Genomic DNA, 12869 nt, shown 5'->3' on the forward strand with positions numbered 1-12869 from the left:
ACCAGTGGCTATAATCCTAAAGGGAATCACCTCCCCACCTAGAAGCCATTAATCAACACTGGGATCTCAGTAAGAGGTGGGACCTCAGATCACACCTCAGTCTATTGTGGAAATTTTCACTGCCCGTATCTCATGGAGATCTTGTGAGTGTCACCATAGCTGCTGTAGATTTATTGATGCAACAGCCACGCCGTGGACAGAGCACAACATTTCCCAGTCCTCCCGTTCTCCAGCTCTCACATCCTCACTTCAGCCTTTCCTGAACACTTGTTACCATTGTTTTAATGATTGTTTTCAACTTTTAGTCTAGTAACCTCTGTTTCTCTCTCTCTCTTTCTCTCTCTCTCTCTCTCTCTCTCTCTCTCCCCCCCTCCCTCTTCCTTGTTGTTTGACTGCGTTTTCTGTGTAACCCTGGTAGTCCTACAACATGCTAGGTAGACCAATCTTGCTTTAAACGCACAGAGATCCACTTGCCCCTGCTTTCGGAATGCTGGAATTAAGGTATGCCTATCCATTAATAACTCTTAATGGTCTGTCTCTATAGACACTAGCTAGCCTGTCATAGAAAATAAGCTTTTAAAAATTTCTGTCTTCAAAATATATATCTCATCACCAAAGAAAGATATCATCTTAGGGTAAAAGAATAGAAAAAAATTATTCAAAGCCAATAAAACCAACAAACTATGGGTATTTAGGTAAGTTTTATGTTAAATTAACATAACTTGTCACTTAAGAAGGCAGACTCTCAATTGAGAAAATGCCCCCATGAGATATTCTTGTATGTAAGTCTTTAGTGAATTTTTGAGTTGGTTGAGTTTCTTGAGACAGGATCTCCCCTAGATATTTCTGGCTGATCTGGAACCTGCAGTGTAAAACCCACTGGTCTTGAACACATACAGAACACATCTACTCCCAACTCTAGGGTGGTACTAAAGGCATGCAATATCATGCCCAGTGATTATTTTCTCAATTAGTAGCTGCTGTAGGTGGTCTCAGCTCATTGCAGACAGTTCTACCCCTGGGCAGAACGTCTTGCATGGTATAAGAAAGAATCCTGAGCAAGCTATGAGGAACAAGCCACTAAATTGCACTCCTCCATGGCTTCTGCTTCAGTTCCTGCCTCCAGCTTTTAGTTTTAGTTTTAGTTTTTGTTTTTGTTTTTGTTTTTTTTACACATAATATGATTTTATTCACCTTTAAAGATAAAATAAATTATTGACACACAATTAACTATATAGAGATGGAAATAATCCTGTTGAGTAAAGTAAAGGCAGGTGTTTCATTTCTTATCTCATGCAGAAGTTTTCTTTGATTCTTTACATTATATTGCTCATACAAGGCAGAGAACTAGTAAGGGACCATAGTAGTGGATTTCTAAGGAAAGGAAATATAATACAAACGCCATGAAATAAAAGTCTAAATAATGGAAGAGGAAAAGTAAAGTTGTTGGGGATGTACAACATCTACTATTATAAAAGTATATAGCTTTTAGTTTTTTGCCTTGACTTCCTGCCCTGACTTCCTTTGATGGTGATAGACTATGATGTGGCATTGGAAGTGATAAAAAGGTCCTCACTCTCTAAATTGATTGTAGTCATGGTGTTTTATCACAGCAATAGAAACCCTCAATAAGGCAAGGGAACATATTTATTATAATATCAGACAAAACAAACTTTAAGCCAAAACTAGTCAGAAGAAGGTCATTTAGTGCTTCTTAGAGAAAAAGCCACCAAGAGCATATTATTACAAGGCTAAACACAAATGCCACACACGCTGGTATAATCAATTTCATAAATGACATAGTTCTGGGTCTAATATTACAGATTAAGCTCATCATTGTAAGTGCCTTTAGTAACTCTGCAGTTATCAAATGATGTGCCGTTTGAATCTAAACAGTCATTGAAACAATCATAAATGGACTTTACAGGAATCTGCAGATAATTTACATGAACACTAAAGGATAAACATTCTTCTCAGAAGTCCAGTTGATCTTTCTTGAAAACTGACCATATACTAGGACCAAATAACTGCCAACAAGTATAGGGAGACTGAGATCACAGCTTGTGTTCTATTTGATCACAATGGGATGAAGGTGGATAGAAAACAATAGAAAACAGGGAAAGTGCATCGATTGATGGAAACTAAACATCACACGTTTGAATGGCCATTGGGAAAAGAGAAAAACCAAGAAGGAAATTTAGCCCTGGCCCTAGAGGCATTGCAGGTATGGCTTCTGTGTCACATGTGTGTCAGTAGGTGGCAGAGAGGGGAAAGCCTATGAATAATTAGAAAGTAGCCTATCACTCTGAAAAAAAAAGTGATCCTGAGACCTCCACCAGTCAGCACTGAAAAGACCCAGATAGACTTCCAGGGTAGGAAGCAAGCTGGAGACTAAAAGAACCCTGCCCTAGACCTCGGACCCAGGCAGGAGTGAGCCCAAGACAGACAACCCTTGCATGGGGCCACTAGAGGAGGCCCAGGCTAGAAGCAACCACCAGACTGGTGCCATGGGGCCTGGACAGGGAGCCGGCCTGAGATAACCACCAGTCTGGTGTTGTGCAGGCCTTTGGGGGCAGACCATGCCCATGACAACTCCTGCCTGGTGCCATAATACATAAACTGGAGAGTTGAGGGTAATATGATGTGACTAGCCAGTGATGCCACCTGGGACTATGGTGGGGTCATAGTCTGCGCTACCACCAGGAACATGTCTGGGTATTTGGCCCTGCATCAGCAGCAGGGGTCTGTTACCACCAAAGGCCAGGTGGATGTCCCTGGTCTGAGCGGCTACTCTGGGGCTTGCTGATGTCTGAAGGCTCTACGGAACTGGCCCCACCTCTCATCTGGGCATTGTGGGAGAGCTGGGCCTAGGGGTGGGAGACTGGGAGAGCTGACCTGTCCCTAGCTAGTGTCAATACTAGGGAGAGTAGGACCTACACATTTTGGTAGTTTTGGGTGAGCTAACCCTGAGAATATGAGCATGGGAGGTCTGATCCTGCCACTTGTCTCCAGTGTAGTGGTGTGGATGAGGGAGAGATACCTTTCTCCCCTTCCCTCACCCCTGTGGCAAGTGGGAGACCTGGCCCTGGAGTCATAGGAGAAGGAGAGCTGGCCCTGCCTCTCACCTTCTGCAGCACTCAGGAGAGCAGGCCCTTCATTTTTGCCTGGACAACACAGTAGAGCTGGCCATAGTGGCAGGGGTATGGGCAAGCCAGCCCTGAGGGTGTGAGTGTTGTCTGCCATGGGGCAATGTGAGCAAAGGAGTGATGCCCTGCCCCACCTTCGCCCCTTGCCACTTATGGCAGACAAGAGAGCTGGCTCTGGGGTAAGAGCAGGAAAGTTGTCCCTGTCTCTCACCAGCTACAACACTTGGAAAATGAACCCTGTACCTTGCCTATCTCACCTGGGCAGCACAGTAGAGTGGCTATTGACATGGGAGTTGCAGGTGAGCTGGCTCCAAGGACATGTGTGCAGGACACTCCCCCCCCCCCTTATTATCTTCTGTATGGTGACATGGAGAAGGGAGAGATGCCTTCCTCTGTTCCCTCATCCCTCACCACCTACAGCACATGGGAGAGCTGACCTCAAGATCATTAGATGGGTAGAACTGGCCTTGTCCCTCACAGGCTGCAGCACTCCAGAGAGTGGGCCCCGAACCTCGCCTAGGCAGCAGGGTAGAGATGCCTCTGGTTCCTGGGGGAAGCAGGGGTTGCTGGTGAGCCAGCCCTGGAGGGCATGAGAGCAGGAGAGAGCTGGAGTGTCGGTGGTCTGACCTGCTCAGATACCTCTCAGGCCCAGATCCTGGGCTTTGAATCAGCTCGCTCCAACATCTACCCCATCCATTAACTGCTGCAGTGCATTAAGGGGTCAGTCCTACAGATGCAAATTACAGGATCTCCATGACACAGGTCAACAATAGGATATTCAAGAGGAACCCCAGTGAGATTCCAGTATTGATGGAGCAGCAGAAGCCAGAGACCACCTAGTCATCGAAATGAACATTTGCAAATATAGAAGTGTGGACAAAAGGGTGTACTGTGGGACACACTGTGACACACTACAGCTTCCGTAATGAGATTGTTTCTCTCTGTTGTGGGGGAGGTTGCAAGGGTTGAGAGTGGGTACAGGGGAGGGGAAGATGAGTGGGATTGGGGTATGTGGTGTGAAATTCACAAAGAACTAATAAAAAGTTTTTTGTTTTTTAAAAACATTTAGAAAGTTAATTACTTAATCAGCATAACAATAAAACAACATAGCAACACACTAGGCTCACTCAGCAGGAGGTAAGAGATGGCCACCTGATGTGACAAGCCAGGGTTTTAATCCCCACACAGGGTGAACTGCTCACACACTGGGGATCAGTCCCTGAGTCTTGTTTACATGTGACAATCACTCTAAGAAGGAGCTTCCCACTGACAGAGCCTCACTATGGTATTCTTGGAAGTTGAAAGATGGCTGTGGCTTTCCTGAAACTTGGAACTCTTCTGCCTCAGACTCTAGATGTCTGGTTTAACACCTGGCTTTCCTTCTGAGAGATCTTAAATTTTTACTATTCAATTCCCACAGGAGTTCTTTGTTTTTTTTATAATTCCACTTGCTGTCTCATTGTCATTCTAAGTATGGTTGTTTCCACAGATGTTGGTCAGGGAAATGGTGGGTTTCACATCCCAGTGAAGAAGATGCTGTTGCTGTAATAGACTGTGACATGCTGGATACTATATCCTTATAACTATTTGAGTGTTGCTAAAATTCCTTCCCTAGAGAAGATATAGAGCAATTCTTTCTAAGGCACAACCAACAAATGGAGGCAGGATTCTGCCATAGTTTCATCTAGGGAATCCGTGAGTTGATTGGGATTCCTTAGAGAACGTAGGTAAAAATTGCTTACAGGGATTTGATCATTCTTCCCTCAGCCGACTGACCTAGAAAGCCTTACCCAGCAGGGATGAGAGCTGCCCAGTAGTTGCAAAAAAGAGTCTCCCTCATGACTCCTTTATTTATTCATTCCCACCTTAATATATTTTATTCCTTTCTCAGACCTCGTTCAGCTGGATCCTCAGCCAAGACACTTCTTCCTTCCTCTATCCTTCACATGGGGTTGCAAATAGATGGCCATCAAGTCCAGCTGAGATAATATTCCGGGGGGGGGGGATTTCTGAACTCCCCAAGATGGTAGTTATTTAGGAAGACAGTTACAACTTAGATTAGTTACCACAGTCCCTCTAATATGAAGAACATCTGTGCCAGTCATCTTTACAGACACAATTTGGTAGACTTCTGTAGGAAGTAATTGTGAATTTTACTTTTTTTTGTAAAAGCATGTGTATAAGTGAGGGAGAGATGGCTTGGCAGTTAAGGGCACATGCCTCTCTTCCCAAGATCACAGTTGATCCCCAGCACTTCTACGGTGGCTCACAACAGTCTATGACTCCAGTTCCTGGGAAAACAATTCTATCTTCTGGCATTCCACGGTACTGTAAGGGTCCAAAAATTGCTGAAGGAAGACCCCAGAATCAGATAGTTTGCAAAGACAAAGAGTGTTTATTCTGCAGAAACAACCAGCATTCGGGGTCAACCATTTTCCAAAATGGTGACCCTAGACAAAGATGTGAAGGCCTTCTTATAAGGAGCTGGGGGAACTCTCTAGAAGGATTAGGCAATCTAAAATTTCATTGATGGATGCTTGAGTGTCACAGGTGGTCAGTGGTCTGCATTCCTATGTCATGAACGTTTACCCATAGGTTGAGATAGGGCTGCCTTACACAGATGGCCCATTCTGAGATATTTCCCCATTTTTGAGGTTATTTCCAGGCTGTTCTTTGGAAGGGGGTTTTATGCCTTTGTTTCTGGATTTTATGGTCTGTTCCTAGAGCTGGTGCCTTATGGCCTTCTTTTTTGAAATCAGACCTGGTTCTTAAATGGGGACAAATGGGGTTTATGTCATCCTTTCAGCACCACACACACATGAAGCACACTGATGTGGATGCAAGAAAAACACCCATACTCATAAAATAATCTAAATATGTGTGGTTGATATTATTACTCTGGTGAATATTATGCTGTTGAAAGAATTATTTCATGACCTAGGAGCACAGCAGGCATGATAAAGTCCCATGGTTAAATTCTTGGTGTGTCTGCATCATCACTAGAGAATGTCCATTGTTAGCAGTATGTGCAATCCAGATGCTTGGGAGTATTCACTCTAGTGAATGGAGACTTCATGATCTAGGGCCAAAAAAAGCTTGCTTTTCATACCTCTGAATTCCTGCATGTTTTGTCTATTTTATCCATCCATTGAGGAATTGTATTCCCTTGTTGCTGTGTTTTAATTTTTGAGACAGAAAATGATACATTGACACATGAGATAGTCATGGGCTTTTGCAACATCCCTAATCTTTAAGGTTTCCTATCAGATCTTATACATGCTTCCTGTGCTTGAGCCGCTCTGAGCCCTGTTTCTACCCTGAAGTCCTGTGTTTTCCCTTTGGGGCATGAGTTTGGAGTGTATAAAGCAAACTTAAGGCTCTGTTTTAGGGGGAAAGGCAGGTGGGGAGATTGTGGATATGAGAGGAAAGTGAGTGCACCTGAAATCCCAGAGCATGTCTTATAATGCAGTGAAATTTCAAATTGGAACAGGTTTATCCACAGTACAAGGACCAGAGTACAAGAATAATATGTAATTATTCTTTTTTCTTTTTTTTGGTTTGTCTTTTGTTTTGCTTGTTTGTTTTTCCAAGACAGGATTTCTTTGGGTTATCCCTGCTATCATGGAACAAGCTTTCTAGACCAGGCTAGCCCCTAACTCCATCTTCATGTCTCTGCCTCAGTGCTTTTATTAAAAAGGCATGCCACCATGTCCATCTCCTTTGGTTTTCAGATAAGATGTCACCACGTGGTGCTGCATGGCTTTGAATACACAGAAATTCTCTTTCCTCAAGAGTTCTAGCATTAAGGTTGCACATTTGAACTTCCTTCAAATGTCCTGATTGAGGAGGCAGACTGGGTACAGTTCACCACTCACAGACCTTATTCCTAAAAGGAAAGAACTGTCCAGCGAGGATTATGAATAGACATAGGGTGCTGCCTCTGCAGTCTTTTTAAAGGTTGGACAGTAATGGGGATCCTTGTGACTACCAGGCTTGGGTGACTATGCGTTCTGGTGACTGCAAGCTACTTTGAAATGACACCGGGACACATCTGAAGTACATAAATGTAAATGGTGAAGGTATGTGGGCTCCTGGAGTGCTGGGTGGGGCACTAGCAGCTTTGGAACTATGTGGAGCTGCCACCTGAAGGTTTTCCTCGGGTTGGGCAGCCCAGTGAAAGTGGGATCTGCCACATGTGCTCTTGAAGCATGCACCCCTGGACAGCCTTGAACCTTGAGTCCCTCACTGTTCTGTTCTGGTGAAGCTGCTTCACCATATTCCACAGCTCTCTTGGGTGAGTCCTTGCTATGAACCTCTGCCTACACATACCTTGCAGTGCTGGCGGGCTGGTGATGCTGAGTCCAGGCTACACTGTGTACGGATGTGGATGGACTGTGCAGTTTCCCTTCTCCTCTTGTGTGTCTGTTTGCACTGATTTGGCCCCTCTTCCCATCACCTTGGATTTCTTTCCTCTTTTCTCTCCTCCCTTTACCTCCCATATTGGGTCTCCTTTAGAATTGAGCTCAGTGCCTCCTGCTGTAAGAGAAATTTCCCATAGAGCTGTGTCTTTACTTGTGGGGAAAAAAATCCCCTAATATTTCAACTCTTTCCTTCAGCCTTCAGATAGTTGGTTTTTGTAGGCAGTGTAATTTCTGATCATTGGAAAAGCTTCAGAAAGTTCATAAGAAAAAGAAAAATAGTATGCTTTCTACCTGCTTGAGAAAACTTTTTTATTGAAAGATTACTTGAGTATGCAGTAGATTCATAATATATGTATTACTCTTTCTGCATGTCTAACACTTTATTATTTTTTGTTTGCTTGCTTTTGTAGACAGGGTTTCTCTGTGCAACCCTGGCACTTACTCTGTTGACCAGGTTAGCCTTGAACTCAGATATCAGCTTGCTTCTGTCTCAAATGTTTCCTAAAATGTATTTGAATAGAATAGGCAGTTACTAAGGCATTACTAAAGGAACTAACTTGCTGCTATAGTTTTCCATTAATTAATTTATGTATTCACTTTGCATTCTGGTAGCTGCCCCCTCCTAGAAGCCCCCCCTCACACAGTCGCTTCCTCCGTCCATCCCTTCCCTTAACCTCTGAGAGGTTGAAAGATCCCCCTGGGCATCCTGCAAGCATGGCACATCAAATCTATGCAGGAGTAGGCTCATCCTCTCCAGCTGAGGCCAGACAAGGTAACCCAGTTAGGGGAACAGGATCCACAGACAGGCAACAGCTTTAGGGATAGCCCCTGCTTCTTCTGGCCCTGGGCTTTTATTGGTTGGGATACTTTTAATGACTGTTTATATTTCCTTAGGGGTTATAGGTTTATTTAAATTGTTTGTCTAATCTTGATTTAACTTTGATAAGTGGTATCTACTGAAAAAAATTGTCCATTTCTTTTTAGATTTTCCAATTTTGTAGAGTACATGTTTTTGAAGTAAGACTCTTGAGATTTCCTCAGTGTCTGTTGTTGTGTCCCCCTTTTTATTTCAGATTCTGTTAATTTGGATATTCTTTCTCTGACTTTTAGTTAATTTGGCTAAGGGTTCATCTATTTTTGTTGATTTTCTCAAAGAACCAACTCTTCATTTCATTGATTCTTTCTATTCTCTTTATTTCTATTTTATTGATTTCAGCCATGACTTTATTTTCTGCTGTCTTATGTTCTTGGGTGTGTTTGCTTCCTTCTGATCTAGAGCTTTCAGGTACATTGTTAAGTGCCCAGTATGAGATCTCTCCACTTTCTTTATGAAAGCATTCAGTGCTACCCTTGAAGGACACCCAGCAACTACAAACTGTACCCTCTCCCCTGGTCTCCATATTCCAGCCTACAACTGTGGCAATAGCACTCTGCTTTCCCAGAGGCCATGCTGTTTCTAGGGGCACTACAAACAATGTTGGTACCCCAAACCCCAGAAGTCACACAGGACACAAAAACCCCAGTGGAGACACCCTACTGGACCTGAAGATGAGCTGATTACCAGAACCCTAGTGCACTGGGGCCAGAAGATTGAGAGAAGAAATTAAAATCAAGGGAAAAAAACTCATCTAACAAAGAAAATCTCAGAAATCAGCATCTAAACCTATAATAACCCCAAACCCAGATGTAGCATAAAAATGCAATCAACAATAGCCAGGGGAATATAGCATTACCAGAGCCTAGCTATCCTACTAGAGCAATATTCCAACACAGCTGAAGTACAAGAAAAATACCTTACATCCAGTCTCATGAAGATGATAGAGGCCTTTAACAAGGGAATGAATAAATCCCTTTTTAAAATATAGGAAAATACAAACAAACAGGTAAAAGAAATAACTAAAAGTGTTTTAGACCTGAAAATGGAAGTAGAGGAATAACAAAAACACAGACTCAGAGAGAATTCTGGAGCTGGAAAAAAAATTCCTCAACAATAAAAACACAATTGGAAGCATCACTATTACTGATTTCAAGTTATACTATGGAATCCTAGCAGTAGTAATAATTTTAAAAAGGACCATAGTAGTAGAACAAAAGCAAATCTGATCAATGGAATACAATTGATGATCCAAATAGAAGTTCAAACAACTAGTGATTTGACTTTTTAGAAGACAAAAATACATATTGAACAAAAGACAGGAAATGATACTTGGAAATCTGAATATCTACAAGTGGGAAAGTAAAATGTGACCCTTATCACTCTTTCTGTATAAAAAAATAAATTTCAAATGGATCAAAGAGAACAATGTTAGACCTGAAACTCTGAAGCTACTAGAAGATAAGCAAAGAGTACATTAAAATGCACAGGCACAGATATGGCTCCTCTGAGTCAGAGTCTAGTAGCTCAGGAATAAGCCCAACAATCAACTGCTGCCACCATGTGGAATCTAAAAACTTCTATTCTGCAAATCTTGTCAATCAAACAGTCTATAGAATGGGAGAAAACTCTCCACCAACAACATATTTAATAGGAGATTCCTGCATAGAATACATTAAGTAACACAACCCAAAACTAATGGAAAACCACCCCATTTAAAATGTTGTATGCAAAGAAAGTTTTGAAAGACAAAATATCAATAAGAAAATTATAAAAAGTAAGTAAAAGCCTTGGCCATGTGAAAAATGAAAATTTTGTCGACTTTGTGTCTTCATCTTATACCTGCCAGAATGGCCAAGACTAAGAAAAAAAATGTTGATAAAACAAACAAACAAACAAACAAACAAACAAGAAAATAGTAACCCAGATCTATTGTTGATAAGAGTGCACATTGGCAGCCAGGCGGTGGTGGCGCACGCCTTTAATCCCAGCACTTGGGAGGCAGAGGCAGGTGGATTTCTGAGTTCGAAGCCATCCTGGTCTACAGAGTGAGTTCCAGGACAGATAGGGCTACACAGAGAAACCTTGTCTCGAAAAATCAAATCAAATCAAATCAAAACAAACAAACAAAAAAAGAGTGCACATTGGTTAGCGCAGCCATGATGGAAATTAGTGTAGTAGTTCTTTTAAAAATAATCTAAAAATAGAACAGCCACATGACCTAGCAATTCTACTCCTGTGCACATACCCTAAAAGAGAGACTTATACTTATGCACTCAAGGAAGTGGTACCTGCCTGAAACTCTATCAGTTGTTGAGTAGATAGTGAAAACTCGGTACTTATACATACAGTGGAATTTCATTCATGGGTTAAGAATGAAATCGTGAAATTTGAAGGAAAAGAAACTTAGAAAATATACTGAGGTAACCCAGACTCAGAAAGACAAACACCTAAGGTTCTCCCTTTTATGCAGTTCCTACCTACACATTTTTATAGCAGTGCACTGAACATTGTATGCTATAAGGCTCAGGTAAATAGAAAGGGGTCATTCAAGTGAGCGAGGAAGAGAGGGTTTATTCAGCTTACACTTCCACACTGCTGTTCATCACCAAAGGAAATCAGGACTGGAATTCCAGCAGGTCAGGAAGCAGAAGCTGATGCAGAGGCCATGGAGGGATGTTACTTCCCCTGGTTTGCTCAGCTTGCTTTCTTATAGAATCCAAGACTACCAGCTCAGGGATGGCACCACTCACAAGGTGCCTTCCTAACCTTGATCACTAATACAGCTGGATCTCATGGAAGCATTTTCTCAACTGAAGCTCCTTTCTCTGTGATAACTCCAGCTTGTGTCAAGTTGACACAGAACCAGCCAGTACACTGTTCAGACCCTAAACAGTCCCATAAAAACACTATTATACTACTGCTATAATATATATGCAGAGGACCTGGTGCAGACCCATGTGGACCCAATACTTGCTGCTTCAGTTTCTGTGAGTTCCTATGAGCTTTGCTTAATTGATTTCCTTGGCCTCTTGGTTCTTCCATCCTCTGACTTCTACACTCTTTCTACCCTTCTTCTGCAGGGTTTCCTGAGCTTTGAGGGGAGGGATTGATGGGCATATCCCATTTACAGTCTCCACATGCTTTGCTGCAGATCTCTGTATTCGTGCCCATGTACTGTGGGAAGAAGCCTATCTGATGATGGCTAAATAAGGCACCTATCTATGAATGTAGCAGAATGAATACACACACACACACACACACACACACACATAGTAGTATTTGATTTTACCCTTGGTCTCTGGGATATCTAGTCTCTGGTTTTTGGTCACCCAGTATTGGGTATGGATTCCATGTCATGGAGAGGATCTTAAGTCAAATGACATTGGTTATTCCCATAATCTTTGTGCTACCCCTGCCCTAGCATATTTTGCAAGCAGGACAGATTGTAGATCAAATGGTTTGTGCCTGGGTTGGAATTTACATTTCTTTTTTTGTAGCCTGCAAAGTACCTTCCCATACCAAAGACACTAGAAGATGCAGTGAGTGTTCTATGTAGGCACCAGCTCCACCTCTCTATGTCCAATGAGTTGCGTTGGTGTTGTCTTAAGCAGGGGGTTCTTGCTGTCAGTTTTCAAACCATAGCCTATTGTCTTGGCAACATCCTGGGAATTTTATGGGATTCCTTTGGCCAACAACTCAATTGGATGTGTCCCTGCACTGGAAGCTTTGTTTGTTGATAAGAGATGCATCCCTAGTTCTTCAAATCCAGTTTAAAAGTCTGTGGCTGGTGAGGCCATATCCTGGGGGAGGGGGAACTTATTAGTATATTGCTACATGGTCACTCAAGTTTCTTTCTCAATTTTCTCTTCAGAAGATAATTTCTAATCTATGCTTGAGCAACAAATTTGAGTTACAGTGGGGCACACATAAGACAGGGAAAAAAAGAAGGGGACTTGTTAAGGATCCCAGCAGGAGAGGGAGGGGGATGAAAAGGAATGTGGGAGAAAAAAAGTACTAAAATTAATTATGTAAGTGTATAAAACTGTTAGAAAACATAAGAGCAAGAAGGGACTGGAGAGGTGGCTCAGCAGTTAAGATCTTTTGCTTGTCTTCAGAGTTGACTTCAGTTCCTGGCACCTATTTCAGCTGTCTGACAACAACCTATAACTCTAACTCCAAGGATATGATAATTGTGGCCTCCACAGGCACCCATATGAAGGTCAGTGTAAACATATACACTCACTGATAACAATTTTTTATCATTTTTCTCCCGAAAAACTCTGCAAAACACAGAGCCAAGCATTGGCTTGTGCATTTTAATCCTGGCCATTGGAAGTCAGAGGCAGGTGAATCTGTATGTTTGAGTACCAGGACAGCTAGAGCTATACTGGGATACCCTTTCACAAACCAACCAACCAACCAACC

At 42.4% G+C, this 12869-nt stretch overlaps 1 pseudogene; it reads left to right on the forward strand.

Moving 5' to 3' along the window:
* The first annotated feature begins 2202 nt into the window (after window positions 1-2202).
* On the forward strand, window positions 2203-2305 carry LOC114634981 (annotated as a pseudogene).
* Window positions 2306-12869: the final 10564 nt, after the last annotated feature.

This window comes from Grammomys surdaster, unplaced genomic scaffold (genome assembly GCF_004785775.1).
Source record: "Grammomys surdaster isolate TR1022 unplaced genomic scaffold, NIH_TR_1.0 1149, whole genome shotgun sequence".
Lineage (NCBI taxonomy): Eukaryota > Metazoa > Chordata > Mammalia > Rodentia > Muridae > Grammomys > Grammomys surdaster.